Source organism: Podarcis vaucheri, assembly GCF_965113315.1.
Source record: "Podarcis vaucheri genome assembly, chromosome: Z".
Taxonomy (NCBI): domain Eukaryota; kingdom Metazoa; phylum Chordata; class Lepidosauria; order Squamata; family Lacertidae; genus Podarcis; species Podarcis vaucheri.
Window position 1 is genome coordinate 26,847,044 of NC_138758.1, and position 17,981 is coordinate 26,865,024.

The window sequence follows — 17,981 nt, forward strand, 5'->3', positions numbered from 1 at the left end:
CTCTCGCTGTGGCCTAGACAACAACTACTACTACTATTAAATGTTGCCCCTTCTCTGAACCTCCTGTTTGTATTAAGGGGAGGAAATCCTCACTGGTGCATCTTTGGGGCTACTCCAAACCAGTGGCCCAACTCAGTGCAAGGCACGTTCAAATGGATCCGTCTGGCAATGCATTAAGAACATGATTAGCAGGAAGTGAATTAGGCAAATAAAACAATGAGAAATATAGTTTATTTATTTTAAAATATTTCACAGTGTGTTGTTACACACTCTCCAAAATACTGCAGAGGAAAATTGAGATGAGTTTCTTTGAGGGCTGCGCTCCTGTGTGAGTCATGCGAGAACATGGTCCCCCCAAATGTTTTTCTTTGGGGGCTGCAATCTTGCAGGAGCCAAAACTGGGCATCCTGGGAACCAATCAGCCAGGATGGCTTCTGTACTTCTAGGATGTCCCGCAGAAAGTGGGACAGTTGAGGGGTATTGTATTTAGCCCATTATTTTGAAGATCCTGAATAAATTTCACCAGACTTTGCCAACCTAGTATTCTCCTGATGTTTGGACTACAACTCCCAGACTGCAGGGCTCTCCAGTCCAAGTGTCGTTTATCTTATGGCCAAAGAACCATAAGAAGGGAGAGCAAGCAGGGGCCTTTAAATTGCCCACCAGCGGTTAGAACCAGGACAACAGACTGACCAGCCCCACAGGCATCTGCAGGCTGCAGTCTTCTCCACTGGGATGAAGTATATTTCTGTTTAAAAAGGTAAAAGGACCCCTGACCATTAGATCCAGTCATGGCCGACTTTGGAGTTGTGGCGCTCATCTCGCTTTATTGGCCGAGGGAGCCGGCATACACCTTCCAGGTCATGTGGCCAGGATGACTAAGCCGCTTCTGGCGAACCTGAGCAGTGCACGGAAATGCTGTTTACCTTCCTGCCTATTTATCTACTTGCACTTTGACATGCTTTCGAACTGCTAAGTTGGCAGGAGCAGGGACCGAGCAACGGGAGCTCACCCCGTTGCAGGGATTCGAACCACCGACCTTCTGATCGGCAAGTCCTAGGCTCTGTGGTTTAACCCACAGCGCCACCTGCATCCCTTATTTCTGTTTAAATCATAGTAATTATTTCTAAATTTGCACCTATACTTATAAATCAGCACATGCAAATTTTAACTTCAAATTGCCTTAAGTTAACCCAGCTGCACAGAGCTTGTCTGAGGCCAAGGGTAGAAGTCTGGGAGGCATGGGGCATTCTTGGCATGACAGAATAAGCCTGGCAGGCCCTTGGCAGGGCCCCCCAGCCAGCTTAGTCCTCCAAGGCCCAGGGCAAGTGTACACAGCTGCCCTGCTCTTCACAGTCCTGCAGCTGGACTTGTGGCTTCTGCTGCTCGTTCTGTTGAGTAGGGGTCCTCAACTTGTGCCCCAAAGTACTGTCCTGACTAGTGTAAAGTTTATTCAGGCACAACCCAAACTATGCATATTGCCTGGCAGGGTTTACCTGAGTGGCAGAATCAACACTCCATCTGCAGCCCTGTTGAGGATATGTCCTATGCAGAAGGTGTGTTGTTGTTGTTGTTGTTGTTGTTGTTGTTGTTTCTGGCAAATAGCTGCAGTCTGGACCTGGTGCAGCAATTGGATTTGATGCCATGGCCGGCACAGGTTCCAATGGAATCAGGCAAGCTCGGCCCTTTCCCACTGTGCGATGCCTGATTTCAGGGTTTACCACTGGTGGGGATCCTGCCAGTTGCACTTTCACCACCCTCATGTTCTTTAAAAGGGATTGTGGGAAGGTGGGTCCTCCCCCCACAACAACCCACCATGTTTGTGTTTATACAGGACACATTTTGGGGATAGGAGAATTTGCAAGGAAACAAAATATATAGAAACTTAAAAATGGAAATAAATGATTTTGGGTGGAGAAATTCTACAATTATGAAAACTGAACTGGGAGAAAAATGCAACATATAATGTCTCCAACACAGATACAAAAACCGAAGGGTCAAAAAGGATTGGCTTTGCATGCAGAAAGTCCCAGGCAGAGCTAGGAGTGTTGCTTGCCTGAAATCCTGGAGAGCCACTGCTAGTCACTCTGCACAGTACTGAGCTACCTGTCAAAGGCTTGACAAGGAAGCTTCCTGTGTAGGAGTAACTTCAGGGGAAAGGCTATGGCCATAAGGCACACGTTTTGCAAGGTCCCAGGTTCAATCCCTTGCACCTCCAGGTAGGGCTGGGAGTCTCCCTTGGCTGAAACGTTGGTGGATCACTGCCACTCAATGTGTACAGTACAGAGCTCGATGGACCAAGGATCTCAGGAAAGGTGGGCTATAAAGGCTATAAATAGTAAAAAGAACTCCCAATCAACTATCATTGTGAAGCTTGAATTTGTCAGTATTTGAAGACATGCGCTTTAAATATATAGTGTGTTTGCAGCCTCTGTTAGCCATGCCGGTGCATATAGGAATGCATTTTGAATAGGCCACTGCTGCAGTGTCTAAGGCAGCAGCTGTGCCAAGCAACCATAGGAGGTCACTAAGGCGCTACCTACCACAAGGGAGCGAAATATATTCTGCGTGCAGGGCAAGCTTACAGGAGCAGTGTTAGCAGTTAAACACCCACTTTTAACCTCGCTGTGATCTTGGCAAGAAAACCTCTATGCATCTATTCATTTTTCTGTTGAACTAAGAGATGCCATCAATGCATTACTTATTTTGTTCCCTGCAAAATAAGCATGCAGCTCTGCCCTTGAATCTTTGATAAGAACTGCCCCTCATACTAAGGTAAAATTGGGTATGCATATTGGTGTGTGTATGTGTGTGTTCATTGTTGATTGAGATTTTTTTCAAAACATGCTGAGGTCAAAGGATACATGATCTACATATAGGTTTAGAAGGCTTCCTTCTGAGCTGCATGCAATATATATATATAGTTTCCCCAAAAATATTATATTTAATAGATTTTAAAATGCCTTTCAGGATAAATTATCCTCCCAATGTGATTTCAAAATAGTAAAGAAAACACCACAGTAAGGTGACGTATTATTAAAACAACAAAATAATGAAACAGCATTAAAATAACATTAGAAAAATAAAAACAATCAGATAAAAAGCTCAGCTGCAGATAAAATGACAATATTAAAAACAGCAGCATTAGATAAAACAGTTATTGAAATGCAGAAGCATAAATCATCCAAATGTCATCTGGAACAAAGCTAAAAGATCTTTGGGGCTCTCCAAAAGGCAGACAAAGAAAGAGGGCAACAAATGTATTTTTCTGGAGGTAATATTGCCCCAGATGTTCTGGCTCAGCCCAGCCACCCACTCCCTGCAGGGCAATATTACAGAATATTAGCCATATTTACCTATAGATGTGGGCGGGGCCAGCTCTATCATTAGGTACAGCAAGGCAGCAAACTTAGGCAGCAGATTTTAGGAAGGGATCAGCAACAGCTGCAGGTCAGAGCTGTTTTCCATGCAGTCTGCCCTGTGGCCAATAAGCCACCTTAGGGATGGGCAAGTCTATCAATCTCCATTTCTTGCATCAAGTTAGCGCTAGAGACAGATTTGTGCTAAAGACAGATTACTTTGTGTGTGTTGCTTTATATCTCATACATTTGAATTCTATTTTTCTTCTTAGCTGAATTGTAATGTTTTAATCTGAAGTTTGAGAGCACCAGTTTTCCATTGGTGGATTGTGACCTGATCCAAAGTGTGCTGCAGCAGGATCACAGCCACCGTGGAAATATACGTTAATAGATTAAGAAATGGGTCCCCAAATGCATGTTTGGGTTAAAAGTGGGTCCTGGGCCTGAAAATGTTTAAGATACCTGTTTTAAAGGATACCTTGTTTAGTTGCTAATTATGATGTTTGAACATGTGGGATTTTCATTGTATTTTTGTGGTTTGTTTTCATGTGCGATGCTTTCCTCATTGCGAGAAGCAAAGCTACAGGGAACCAGGCAGAGGGCCTTCTCGGTAGTGACGCCCGCCCTGTGGAACACCCTTCCAGCAGATGTCAAGGCGATAAACAACTGCCTGACATTCAGGAGACATCTTAAGGCAGCCCTGTTCAGGGAAGTTTTTAACGTGTGATATTTTATTGTATTTTTGGTTTTTATGGAAGCCGCCCAGAGTGGCTGGGGAGGCCCAGCCAGATGGGCGGGGTATAAATAATAAATTATTATTATTATTATTATTATTATTATTATTATTATTATTATTATGGTGCTTAAGACGGTGCCCTACTTCTGTAATATTCTATAATGTGGGATTTTCATTGCATTTCTTTTGTATTTGATCTCTCCTTACGATGTTTTAAGATACGTACATTGTGTACCACTTAGATATTTCCCCTCCAAACACAAGGTAATGTGATAGAAGTTCATAAGATTATGCATGACCTGGGAAAAGTAGATAGAGAAATATCTATTCTCCCTCTCTTGTAACACTAAGAGGAAGCTGAATGTCGGAAGATTCAAGACAGATACCAGAAAGTCCTTTTTGGTGTAGCTCAGTTAAACTATGGAACTTTCTCCCACAAGACTTGGATGGCTTTAAAAGAGGATCAGACAACTTCATGGAAGAAAGGGTTCTCCATGTCTCCTAGTCACAATGGCTATGCTCTACTTCCACAGTCAGAGGCAATGATGCTTCTCAATTCTGGTTGCTGGAAACCACAGGAGAGAAGACTGCTATTGTGCCCATGTCCTGCTTGCAGGCTTCCCATGGGCAGCTGGTTGGCCACTATGAGAACAGGATGTTGGACTGGACTGGCCAACGACCTGATCCAGCAGGTTCTTCTTATGCTCTTAAACAGTATGTAGACTTGTTAAATAAAATATGTAACAATAAAATATGTTCAAAGCGACAGCAGGGTTTTTCCATTCTTTATTGGTCCTAGCATGCCGCATGTTGCATGCTAAGATCTTCTCATGCCCCAAGCATGGTCAAAGTAATCCAGGAAATGATGCAAGCCTACATATCTACTCAGAAGCAAATCCCATTGAGCTCAATGGGGCTTACTCCCAGGTCAGTAGATTGCAGCCACTTTCTCTGGTATAACACATAATTCATCTTAATATTATTAGGTTCAGGTTGCATGTCTGCAAAATGGCTCATTCTCCCCTTGTAGTTAGTGGGACTCACTACCTGGTGAGCGAGTACAACAAGATGGGAGGGACGGGACGCAGTTTTCTTGCTATGCACCGGATTGCAAAGAGCGCACCCTCCAGCCACCTGCCTTGGCGCTCTTCGCCTCTGGATGTCAGCCCTGCCTCAAAACCCGGCTCCTTCCTTCGGGCAGCTGGTTGAGAGCGGCGGGTGAATTGCCTGCCTTGCGGCGAGATGATGAATAGGGGAGTGACCCCCTTTCCTCCACCCGGCTGAGCTCTCATTGAATGGAGGAAGGGGAAGGGTTTCACTTCCGCCTGGTTGCAGGAATCAAGCCCCCCCCCCATATATTAGAATAATCCCAATAGATCATCTCCTCACCCCCCCTCCCAGTCAAAAGGGGAAAACATCCCCCTCCCCAGCCGTTCCTATGCGCAATGGAAAGCAGACGGGGCCTTAGACGTTTCCCCGTCCCGCCCTCCGCAAGCCAAGCCCTTGAGCATCCTTTCTCTCTTCTCCCTCCAGGAGGCATCTTCGCGGTGCTCTCCGTTCATCAGCGCCAGGGAGGGCCGACCGGTGTTTTCCTCCAGCGCGGAAGAGGCGAGAGAGAAGGTCTGTAACATTGGAAAAAGGGGTGGATGATGCGTTGGTTGCTGGCGATGGTGCCTCTGTTTAACTAGCCGGCTCGCTCTCTCTTTGCAAGGGGTTACTGTCTGCGCGTGCCTGAGCCTCCCTGTGAAACAACACTTGGTTTGAAACAAAGCAAAACAAACAAACAAACAAACAAACAACAAACCTGCACGGATGCCAATCAAACAGCAAGCCAAGGCTGTTGATATCTGCTCTGTAAGAGAGCCTGTCTCAACTCCCTCTGCAGTCCATAAGAGAGGGCATCCCCTGGCCAATTTCATCCACTTTGATCAAGTGCAAAATGCTTCCCCACTTTCTCCAGGTCGCATTGCTCACAGGTGGGCAGCCTGGCCCTGTACACACTTACTCGGAAGTAAGTTTCCCTGTGTTCAGTTAGTCATTTCCTCCTGCAAAGAGTACATAGGACTGCAGCCAAGCAGCACAATTCTGACCAAGATACAGTGGTACCTTGGGTTAAGTACTTAATTCGTTCCAGAGGTCTGTTCTTAACCTGAAGCACCACTTTAGCTAATGGGGCCTCCTGCTGCTGCCGCACCACAGGAGCACAATTTCTGTTCTCATCCTGAAGCAAAGTTCTTAACCCGAGGTACTATTTCTGGGTTAGTGGAGTCTGTAACCTGAAGCATATGTAACCTGAAGCGTATGTAACCCGAGGTACCACTGTATTCAATTATGTCCCACTGAATTAAATGACGCCCAAGTAAATATGCCCCGGGATCATGGACCTCAGTCCCTTGTGTAGACACATCTGATGCATGTTTTCCTTGGAAAGAAAACCATCCTAAATTATGTGGAGTTCACCCACTGAATATTTATATGCCGCTGTATCATGAAGTTTTATTACAGCGGTTACAACGCCATAAAATATAAAAACATAAAACTAAAAGTTGAAAACAAGTTAAAAGCAAAAATAAATTAAAGCCAAATATCAATAGAGCATTGTGGGGGATGTACTCTTAGTTGCATGCATAAGCCAGGCAAAACAAAAGCATTTTCAGCAGGCATTTAAAAGTTGGCACAGAAGGCACCTGCTGAATAAGGCAGCCTCCCCTGTTTCTATTTAATTCAGCCTTTCATTCATAACCATGAAGACTGGAATCTTACTTCTTCTTTTTAAGAGAAGGAGTCATAGCTCAGAGCATCTGTTTTGCACACAGAGGGTCCCATCTTCAATCCCCAGTATCTCCAGGTGAGGCTAGGAGACACTCCCTTTGTGAAATCCTGGAGAGCCACCGCGAGTCAGTGTAGACAATACAGAGCTAGGTGGAACTATGAAGACCTTATCACATAGGTCAGTCTAAGACCTATGTCAGCAGCTTCCTATGTTTCTACGGGAGCAACCTTACTTGCTGGAGATACTGTGGTGCTACATCATGTGTACATACACGACAGGAGTTAAGCACCACCAGTGCTGCAAGTACAGTTAAAAATGGTTTTGAATTACATGCTGCTTGAATCGGTGCTTAAGTACCAATTGAGGGTTAAGGTCCATGCATCTGATGGACTCTCACCCATGAAAGCCTGTGCAATGGTCAAATTTATTAGTTTTTAAAGTGCCATGAAGTTCCTTCTTGTTGTTTTTTTAGCAACAGACTCTCATGGCTGGCTCTCTGGAATCTCTTCATGAAGTAAGCTAGCGTGTCAGGGAGAAAGCTACTGTGATCCTTACCTTACAGTCCTTATAGTGTGTGAATTTTTATGTAGGAGAGCATTCCATTATGTGCTTGCCTACTTTGCATACTAACATGGTACGATCCTGGGAGGGCTGTACTAAGTGTTTGTTTTCTCCTGAACGCATGGACGTGTGTCTTTTTGTGTGCTGAGATTTGAAGTTCTGCACAGGAAACTGTGTGCCAATTGAAAGTGCCTGTGTTTCATCATATGAATATGCATACTTATGTCACGCATGTGTTCACTTCAGCAGCAAAATGGGCATTTTATTTTATTTATTTTATTCACTTGCAGTATTGCCTTATCCCATATATGCCCACCCGACAGATTCAATCTGTGAAACTACAGCTGCCACATAATAGTCTTCCTGCACTTGTAAGAAATCAATCTTTCAGTGTAGCTGCACCTACAATTTCACTTTGGAACTCCCTGCCTATTGACATCAGGCATATGCTTTTGCTCTTTTTCAGTGCCTGCTTTTTTTTTTTAAATGTTTAGGCAATCCTAGCCGGACACATAAAAGTAATATATGCACTATTTCTTTTTAGCTATTATAACTCTTTGTGGAAGGTGGGGCAAACACCCCCTTTTGTTGCTGCTTTTGTTAAACAACTTGGAATCAGAATCCCTTCTGATCTACTGCAAATCACTCAGAGGTCTACCAGTAGATCCTGATTTACATTTTGCCCACTTCTGCAAATAAGAGAAATGAGTGCACTGGATACTGAGCAATGATCCACATCACTGTCCCCAGACTAGTCATACTGGCAGGCCTCAAAGCTATTAAAATTGCCCAGCAAGCACATTGGACTTTTCTTAAAATTTGTCTCCCCTGAAAGCCATTGAAGGCTTGCTGAGTTAAATCGATATCTGTCATGGACACAGAATAAATGACATAACTGAGGAAACACAAGAAGTGTGTGTCAGAGTGAGAAATATTATATAGAAATCTTCTAATAGAATCTGCAGGCTCTCCTTTATGATTCATGTCTCTAGCTTTTCCTTGGTCAGGGCATGACTTGGCCACAGTACTCCATGCTCTGGTAACTTCCAGACTGGATTATTGCAATGTGCTCTATGTGGGATTGTCCTTGAAGATGGGTCAGAAATTTCACCTGGTCCAAAATGTGGTGACTTCGGTTGCCCTGGGCTTCCTATAAACCCTGTTCTCAAACAGCTGCTTTTGCTGAGAGTTTGTTTCCTGACCCAATTCAAGGTGATCTGTTTAATGTTCTAAACAACTTGGGCTCCAGATATCTGAAGGACTGTCTCCTTTCCTATAGATACTCCTTTCCCAGATCAGCAGAGGGGACCCTCTTGGCTGTTCCACCTCCCTCAGAGGATTGCCGTGTGTGTGTGGGGGGGGGGTTGAGGCTTGCTTGGTAGATGGCAAGCAAGATGCTATGGTAGCACCTAAGTAGTGAAGATCTCCCCCATTAAGGTGTGCCTGGCTTCTTCACTATGCAGCTTTTGCATGCTGAAGATATACCTCTTTACCCTTGAGTCCTGAGATGTGTTTTTAGCCTACTCCTGTGATTGCAATTTGTTTTAACAGTTTTCAACCCTGAATTTTCCATTGTTGTAACCTGTACTAGGACCTGCTAGTGAGGGGTAGGTAATATAATTAAAGACGTTAACTACTACTACTACTACTAATAATAATAATAATTTGGGTGGCTGCTCTTACTTTGTAAAGAAGATAGAGTTTTTTAAAGAGAGAAATTCTCAGCTTTGTTGAGATTTAGTTCAAGAGACAGAGTAAGGTAATAAAAGTATTATCAAAGGTTTAAACTCTTGCTGATGGTATTATAAGCCCCAAACAACTTGGGACCAGTCTATTTAAGGAACTGCCTTATCCTGCACGTGCCTGTCAGATCATAGCAGTCTTCAAGAGAAGCAGATTTGACCAGGCCACATACCCCTGAGGTCCCTTTCATGACCACCCGCAGACGGGCTTTTCTCCAGCACCTATTTTGTGAAATTCAGACACATGGCAATCACCTCAATGCTATGCCTTAGATCAGGGTTAGGGCACATTTTTCAGCCCAAGGCTTGCATTCCCTTACAGTCAACATTCTAGGGACCATATGCCAGTGCTGGGAAGGGCCAGAAGCAAAAGTGGGCAGGGCAGTGACTGATAATTTTACCTTTGTATAGTAGGCTAGTTTCTACACATACTTACACACCCTTCTCTACCCTCTGTCCAGGAGAGCAAGGTCATCAGAGTTCAAGGACACATTCTAGCCCAGGAAGGTGCGAAGCAGGGCTGGGCAAAGTCCCATGGACCAGATAAAGGGACCTGGAGGGTCACCCCCTGGGGCTGAGTTAGATGCTTGCACAAACTTTGCATTAATGCAGGCTTACCCTGTACCTAGATATGTTGTCTGTACTATTGCTTTACTATTTTCCTGCATTTTAGTTGCATTTTTTCATTAGAAGTATAAAAATTCCTCTATTTCGGTACCGTATAGAAATTGAGCATTGTGATTGCATTTTAGTTTTCATTTATTTGTTGCAAATCTTTCAGAGATATTTGTTGTTACCTTATTGCTGCACTTCTCTATTGATGCTCTTGACATTCATAATGGTCAGTGATTGTTGGAAGCTTGGGTGAAGTGCTGTTGGCAGGTATGGTCTGGTGTCCCTGAGATTTGGTGCAATGAATTAACTCATTGAGAGAGGTTCCAGCTAGCTACTCAGCTTGCTACCTTTTTCTCTGTAAATGCCCTCCAGCTTCCCCACTTTTATTTCATTTGATTGCCCAAGATCTAGACCACAGGCTTCTTACTTTCCTTCTCAGCCAACAAAAGCTGGGGAGGGGGGCTTCAACTTTTGTAGCTAAATGCTGCTCCTAAGCAGCTTATGGTGAGAGCCTGGCTTAAGCTTCAACGAATGTTAAGAATGAGCTATAAATTGCAGATCTCATCATGCTAGTATATATGTAGAGAGACAAAGCTGAAGATCTCCTGTTTCCTATGTCAGCTTCTTTTGCAGGGGAAAAGAAAGCATAAATTTGTGTCCATGCTGATTGGGCGGCTGTAGGATGCTGGACACAGAGATCCTAATGCAGAAATAGCAATGGGTCTTCAACATCCCTCCTTGCAACTATGAATGATTACACCACTGATTTGGACAGGTAGGTAGGATAACCCACCTGTCAATCACATGGTGTTGTAATGACATCTTAATGACAAGGAGCTGGCCCACAGAACCAAAAGGTTTCCTTACCCCTGTACTAGATATTAAGCTAAACATGTGGCTACTAGTGAGAGCACCAGTACCTTTCTCAGGTTCCCCCTCCATGACTTCTTGTTATAGCTTTTCTTTCTGCCCTAACATCATGATAGCAGGAGACCATGTGATGTCAGCTTGGATTTTAAGATGCTTTGAATAAAAGATTCGGATAATGGAGCTCCAAGCTCTCAAGCCCTGCTCAGCCATGTACATCGTTATTTTATTTATCCCAACTTTTATATCCCACCATTCTGTTGCAGCACAGAAACTTTAAAAAGATGCAATGAAACAAACTGTGATTCCGTCAGAAAACAATGGCAAAGAATGGCAATAAAATTGCAACTGTAAAGTATACCAGCTCCAGCACTAAAGTGCATCATCTGGATACCCTAATTAAAAAGAAGAAGAAAAGCCCACTGCAATAAAACCATTTTCAATGTGCACTTAAAAGCAGGCATGGAAAAAGCCAGATGAACTTCTTTTGGGTGGCCAGTCCATTATTTCCATTATTTGGCATCACATCCAAAAGGATGCTCTCTGTCATACCCTTTAATCAAGTTGTGTAATGGGAGAAAGGAATAATCATTTTATTCTCTGCCCTTTACGTTTTCTCTTGTTAAAATTGTTTTAATAAAAGTTAAGCTCTTGATTGGATATTAAGGCTTGCAGCCACAGCTCACTCTGCAATTGCTTGGTTTCAGGATTTTCTTTTAATGTGAATCAGCTAGCTGAGCTCATTTGGTCAGTCAACCTGTCGTGATTGAATCTGATTTGGCCAGAGGGATTCATGCTGGCACAGACCTCTACAGTGTATACTCATTCTGGGTAGAGCTTAGTCATCGGGGGTCCTAAGGCACCTCTGATTTTGATTATGAATCCTAGAGACTGGAGCTTGAGTCCCCCAAATAGGATGCACCCTTCATTGAAAAGCCACAGTAGGGTAACACCTTTATTAGGATCAACTAGATCCTTTTCACATGTACTACTAGAAAGCCAGGAGTCCCCCATCTTGTATTTGTGCACCTAGTTCTTTGAGACTAGGTGTGAAACCTGACATTTCTCACTATTGTAAGTTTGGGCCCAGTTAATTTTTGGCCCAGTTATGGTCTGCTGTGCCTTAATCTCCTGCCTTGCTTTTTATACTGATCTGAGCATTAAAGTTTTTGGAAGAAACCATAATACAAATTTGAGTACTTTATCTGGCAGGAATAAGGGCAGGCAGGGAGCCAGGGCCAAATAATGAGTCTGTGCTGAGTTGTACAGGGGCAATACTGAGACTAAGGAGGAAGAGGAAGCTGACAGGCAGTACTACCCTCTAGACTGGTTGCAAGTAGGAAGATGAGGCTTGGCTGACATTAGGGGGCCAGTGCATTATTTGCTCTAAGGCTCTAGTGCACCTTTGGACAGAAGTTGTTATATTTGTATCCCAGCCACCTAACTGGGTTGCCCCAGTCACTCTGGGCGGCTTCCAACAAAATATAAAAACACAGTGAGGTATCAAACATTAAAAGTTTCCCTATACAGGGCTGCCTTCAGATATCTTCTAAAAGTCAGATAGTTATTTATCTCCTTGACATCTGACGGGAGGGTGTTCCACAGGCAGGCTCCACTACCGAGAAGGCCCTCTGCCTGGTTCCTTGTAACCTCACTTCTCACAGGAAGGGAACCGCCAGAAGGCCCTCGGAGCTGGACCTCAGTGTCTCCACTGAACAATGGGGGTGGAGACGCTCCTTCAGGTATACAGGGCTAAGGGCGTTTAGGGCTTTAAAGGTCAGCACCAACACTTTGAATTGTGCTTGGAAACATACTGGGAGCCAGTGTAGATCTTTTAGGTCTGGTGTTATATAACCCTAGTGGTTGCTCCCAGTCACCAGTCTGGTAGCCGCATTCAGGATTAGTTTTAATTTCTGGGTCACCTTCAAAGGTAGCCCCACACGGAGTGCATTGCAGTAGTCCAGGCAGGAGATAACCAGGGCATGTACCACTCTGGCGAGACAGTCTGCGGGCAGGTAGGGTCTCAGCTGCCATACCAGATGGAGCTGGTAGACAGCCACCCTGAATACAAAATTAAATAAATTTTATAATTATACAGTTGGAAGAGGCCTTACAGGTTTGGCCTCTAATCTTGGAGACTGAGGGAGCGACCATAACTCTCCCAGGCACTTGATTCCATTGTCAAAGTTACTATTAAGGCATTCCTCCTGTAACTTAAGTAATGCTGAGCCATCCATGTTTTGGAGTTGGAGGCAGCTGACAGCCATCATCATGCCCTGGATGTAAGAAAGCAGGCGGGTGGGAGCTGGTTGGGGGCACACTGATGGAGTGGTACCCCATTTGCCCTAATGCAGCAGCCTCCACTGTCTTGAGAACTTCTGGGTGGAAAGCTGAGTTCACTAGAATGTGTAAATTCATGTTACCTTGTTCTGGAAAGTGGAAGAAGGTGAGGGGGATATCTCTCTCTCTCTCTCTCTCTCTCTCTCTCTCTCTCTCTCTCTCTCTCTCTCTCTTATAGCAACTGGGTTTCCATGTTGCGTCCAGCTTCCATCCAACCTCATTTTTAACCAGCCCTGGTTTCTTTTCAGTTAGCGGTGTGATTACAGGGCAATTCATATTTTACTAATGAAACCTTTTCTGAGAGGCTGGTGAACCTTGACCTTTGCATGGCAATGTATTTAAAAAACCAGGTGATTGTTGATTGGATTTTTAGTGATGTTCTGTGGGCGAGTGGCCTTGTGGCTCATTTGATGCAGAGGGTGGCTGACGTCTATAATGAAGTGTCATGTGTCTTCCATAACACGACAGGTGCTGTGATGGATGCACAGAGGAAGGATAGGATTAACTCTGCTTGCTCACAGGCACAGTGAAGGTTTTCTAGCTCAGTTTGTGATGCAGGAGAACCATTAGGATGACATGCAAATAATAATAATAATTAAATGTTCTAAGGATTTAGCAATCTGCTCTTTACATCTAGCAATATTCGCCCTTGGGAAGAAAGAGGCCCATTCAGTGGGCTGTGTGAAGTTCTGCTAATGGAGTTTAGCTGTGCTTTGTATGAAGAGGTGCCTTCTCTCTCTCTCTCTCTCTCTCTCTCTCTCTCTCTCTCACACACACACACACACACACACACACACACTGCAAAATGAGCAGTCAGCCATATTCATCACGTTGCTAGCCAAGCCAGCAACTCTCTCTCCTCAACTACCCCAGACAGCCACATCTAGCTCTTGTGTTGATTTAGGAACAAACGGCATTTATTATCGTTTAATAAAATGACATTAATTCACTCCGGCAAAACACAGGTTTTGTTGAAACTGATCTATATCATTTTATTATAAAATCAATCATACATGTGTGCATATGTACAGACGCAAACTTCATAGGTAACCTCTAACCGAAGTGAGCTGCTGGAAACCCCATACATGCTTTTAAAAGAAAGCATAGACTCCTTCCAAATTAGTATTTTTTTTTTCCTTTGCTGTCCAAGCATATCATGCTGCTCCAGCAGGGCCGGCCCGGGACATTTTGCCACCTTAGGCAAAAGAGAGTCTGGTGTGCGCACCCCTCTGCCACTGACACCACTGCTTGAGGTGACTGGAGGTGGTTTGGGGAGCCCCTGTAGAGAAGGAAAAAAAGAAGGCTGGAGAGGAGTAGGGGGCAAAAGCAGGAGAACTCCCTTCCTGGAAACATTTGTGAAATATAAAGCTACAGGATTTCAGCAGTAAGCTATGGGACATGCACCTACTGGAAATGAAGCTTGTATATCTACCCTGAAACTTTTGCAGGCACGAACAGTAGTGAGAGCAAAATCATGTATAACTGCCCTGATACCATCATGAGCACAAATCATCCGGAAAGCACAATAAAAAGGATGCCTGAAGATGCCCATTGAATGTGTTTTGAAAATGGAAGCCTGATCTTGAGGCACTTGGTTTTATTAACGATGAGACTAGCACAGATCTGCTATACCTGTAGGGCCAAGCATTATCTATACCTCTATGCTAAGTCCACATTCTGAGTCACACCAAGGGGCGGGGAATCCTGTAGGGGGCTCTCCAGACAATGGAGAATATAGGGAGCTGCCTTAGAGCAAGTAAGACCTTTGGTCCATCTAACTCAATATTGTCTGCACTGACTGGCAGCAGCTCTGCTGAGTTTCAGGCAGCAGGTGGAAGGCTGCAGCTTCCGCATCCCTGAAATAGATGCTACTTTCAAGTAGAGGATTGCACTCTGTGAAGTAGGACACATGGGACGCGGAGTAGCAATTCCCACAGCTGGCAGTTCTAAAACTGAAACCAGCTTGGCCGTTTATCTTCAAGCTGCTTAGTCTGTTTTTCTGCAAAACACAAGTTCCCCAGCTAAGTTTGATATGAGTAGGTTGCAGAAGCTCATATTGTAAATGCTTCTTTGTTGATTATTCTTCCTGTCTGTTTTATGATTTGTTGCACCCTCCCTGGAAATTGAAGGAATAAAAGACAGGATTTAAGGAGAACATAAATGCACAAGGAGTTTGGAGAAGGTGTGTAGAGTTCCTTGGAAAGGTCATGCTGTTTTCGAGCATATTTTGAAAGTGATTGTGGTGCAATGAAAAGAGAATTGGCTTTTGCCAGCTTCATTTGTTATGGCTGTATCTGAACCAGGATAGCCTGGACACTGTAGTCCATGCATTGGTGACCTCAAGGCAGGATTACTGCAAGGTGCTGTATGTGGGTCTGTTCCTGGTCTGGAAACTCCAGCTAGTGCAGAATGCAGTGACTTAACTGCTGGTGGAGGCAGACAGCTGACAGTGTATGACAGCTCAGCTAAAACATCTACACTGGTCAGGAATGATGAGAGGCCAATGCCATCTGTGCTGGCTGACCGTATGCTATTGGGCCAAAATAAAGGTTTGTGTGTTGACATACAAAGCCCTGAACAACTTGGGTCCAGGACTGTCTGAGACCTTATGTCCCAGCTGAGATCACAGAGACTACCCAGTGGGACTTTGTTTTTGTCCCTCATGTTACAGAGACCCAAGTGGCCTCCTCTAGAAGTCTGACATTTAGTGATGCCAGCTCTTGCAGCTGTTTATTCATTTATTTCATTTGCCAGTCACTTTAACGATGATCTGTATTGTTTTAATGGTGTTTTATGGAGTACACCATCCTGATATTTTATCATATTGTGGGATAGAAATACTTCCATAGGCAAGCAAGCAAGTAAAAATATTGGGAAGTTTAGGTATGGAACCAGGGAGTCCCAGGTGCAGTAAATTCTTACATGGTCATAAAATTCAGTGGGTGACCTTCGTCCAGTTCTTCCTTCTCAGCCTAACTTACTCCTAAGGATGGGTGAATCTGTCCATTTTAAGTTTCACATTTTCCCAATCTTAAGTTCACTTCTTCACATTTCCGTATCAGTTTTTTATTTTTTTAAGGAAACAAAAAGAAGAAGAAAGTCCTCATAAGAATTCATCAGCATTTTGATGCAAATTTCTCTTAATGCACGCATTTTTTAAAAATCAATGTCCTCCAATATAATGCATTTTTTGATTGCTATTTTCAAAAATGTGTGCATCTTTCTGCACACTCTATCCTCTTATCTGTGTTTTTGTATTCATAACTTGGCTGGAAACCTACATTGCAAAATCTGGAGAACTTTGAATTTTGAAGACCATGCTTTGGTTTGAGTACTCTTTCAGAAATTGCATACTCGGTATGTTTGCCTTTAAATGTGAACTGGCTCCAATTGTTCCTTCATCCCTCCCTACCTCACAGGGTTGTTGTGAGTACAGAATGGGAGGGAGTAGTATTGTGATTCTGAGATCTGTGGAGGAGGATTGGAATAAAAACATAATAAGTAAGTTAATGTCACATATTTTTAACAGGCATATGCTTTTGCAGCTTTCTCTCTGCCTTCTTGATCAAAGGCTATAATAAAAGGCTACACACACACACACACACACACACACACACACACACACACACCACTGGTAACCCCCCCCCCTTTCTCAGTATAAAAGAAACTCAATGAGGATTTTCAAAGCAGCAATCTTGCCAGTCTCAGCACTTGACAGTACCTAGATGGGGGCAGGGCGTGCGATGCCACCTCTACACTGCAGCTGTAGAACATTGGGGGGGGGGAGAGAGAAGGGTGAGGAAATGGAGAAGAAGCATATCCCCAGCTTCAAGCATTTTTGCTGTGCTGCTTAAAATTAGGCTTTGCTAAATCAGCTGCTTACATGTGCGCAGCCTGGAAGACAGATAAAAGGACAGATATAAGCAAGTACTTATTCACGCAGCACATAGTTAAACTATGGAACTCACTGCCACAGGAGGCAGTGGTGGCTCCAGCTTGGATGGCTTTAAAAGAGGATTAGACAAATTCATGGGCTACAGATGGTTACTAGCCATGATGGCGGCGCTCTGCCTCCACAGTTGGAGGTACCAATGGTTCTGAATTCCAGTTGCTGGAAGCCACGTGAAGGGAGGGTGCTTTCGTGCTTGGGTCCTGCATGCAGGCTTCCTACAGGCATCTGGATGGCCATTGTGAAAGCAGGATGCTGGACTAGACGGGAAATTGGCCTTTTCCTTCTTGTGTTCTTTTGTTCTTGCTGCTATGCAGATTTGGCTCACCTGGATGGTGGTTGTGTATTAGCATAAAGGAAGCAAATGCCTATTACAGTGGTACCTCAGGTTACAAACACTTCGGGTTACAAACTCCGCTAACCTGGAAGTGGTACCTCGGATTGAGAACATTGCCCCAGGATGAGAATGGAAATCGCGTGCCGGTGGCGCAGTGGCAGCAGGAGGCCCCATTAGGGAAAGCACACTTCAGGTTAAGAACGGTTTCGGTTTAAGAACAGACCTCCAGAACAAATTAAGTTCATAACCCGAGGTACCACTGTATTTTAAAACTAATACTTACCTACCACTTTAACCTGCCCATACTCCATGGAGCTCAGGGCAATGTATACATCATTCTTCTCTTCACTGTTTCATCCTCACAACAAACCTGTCAGTTAGGTTAGCCTGACTGAAGCAAGATCAACCAATGGGTTCATGGCTGGACAAGAACTTTGACCAAGTCCTCCACTCTATTCATTCTGCTCTGCTCTGTTCATTCATTCTTGGGAGAGCAGACTTGGTAACTAGCAAACCAACTCAAGTAAATGTCTTGCTTGGGAATAGGGGCAGGGAAGGGGTATTCACCTGAATCCCTCTGTGTGTTCTTTCAAAGGGATTCAGGTGGGATGAGAGGCAAGGGGTTGCACCAGTTAGCCAGACCCCCACTCTGCCAATGTAGACACAGAGCCCCATCCGTTCTATGCTTGGCGGCTATGTGAA

General features: G+C 44.2%; 1 long non-coding RNA gene across 1 annotated transcript; it reads right to left on the minus strand.

The window, feature by feature from the left end:
* Positions 1-4,867: 4,867 nt before the first annotated feature.
* Positions 4,868-6,958, minus strand: LOC309524218. The gene is made up of 2 exons (XR_014215863.1): positions 6,859-6,958; positions 4,868-5,836 (listed from the first exon to the last, which is right to left on the minus strand). It is a non-coding gene; the product is annotated as an uncharacterized lncRNA (long non-coding RNA).
* Between the last annotated feature and the right edge of the window lie 11,023 nt (positions 6,959-17,981).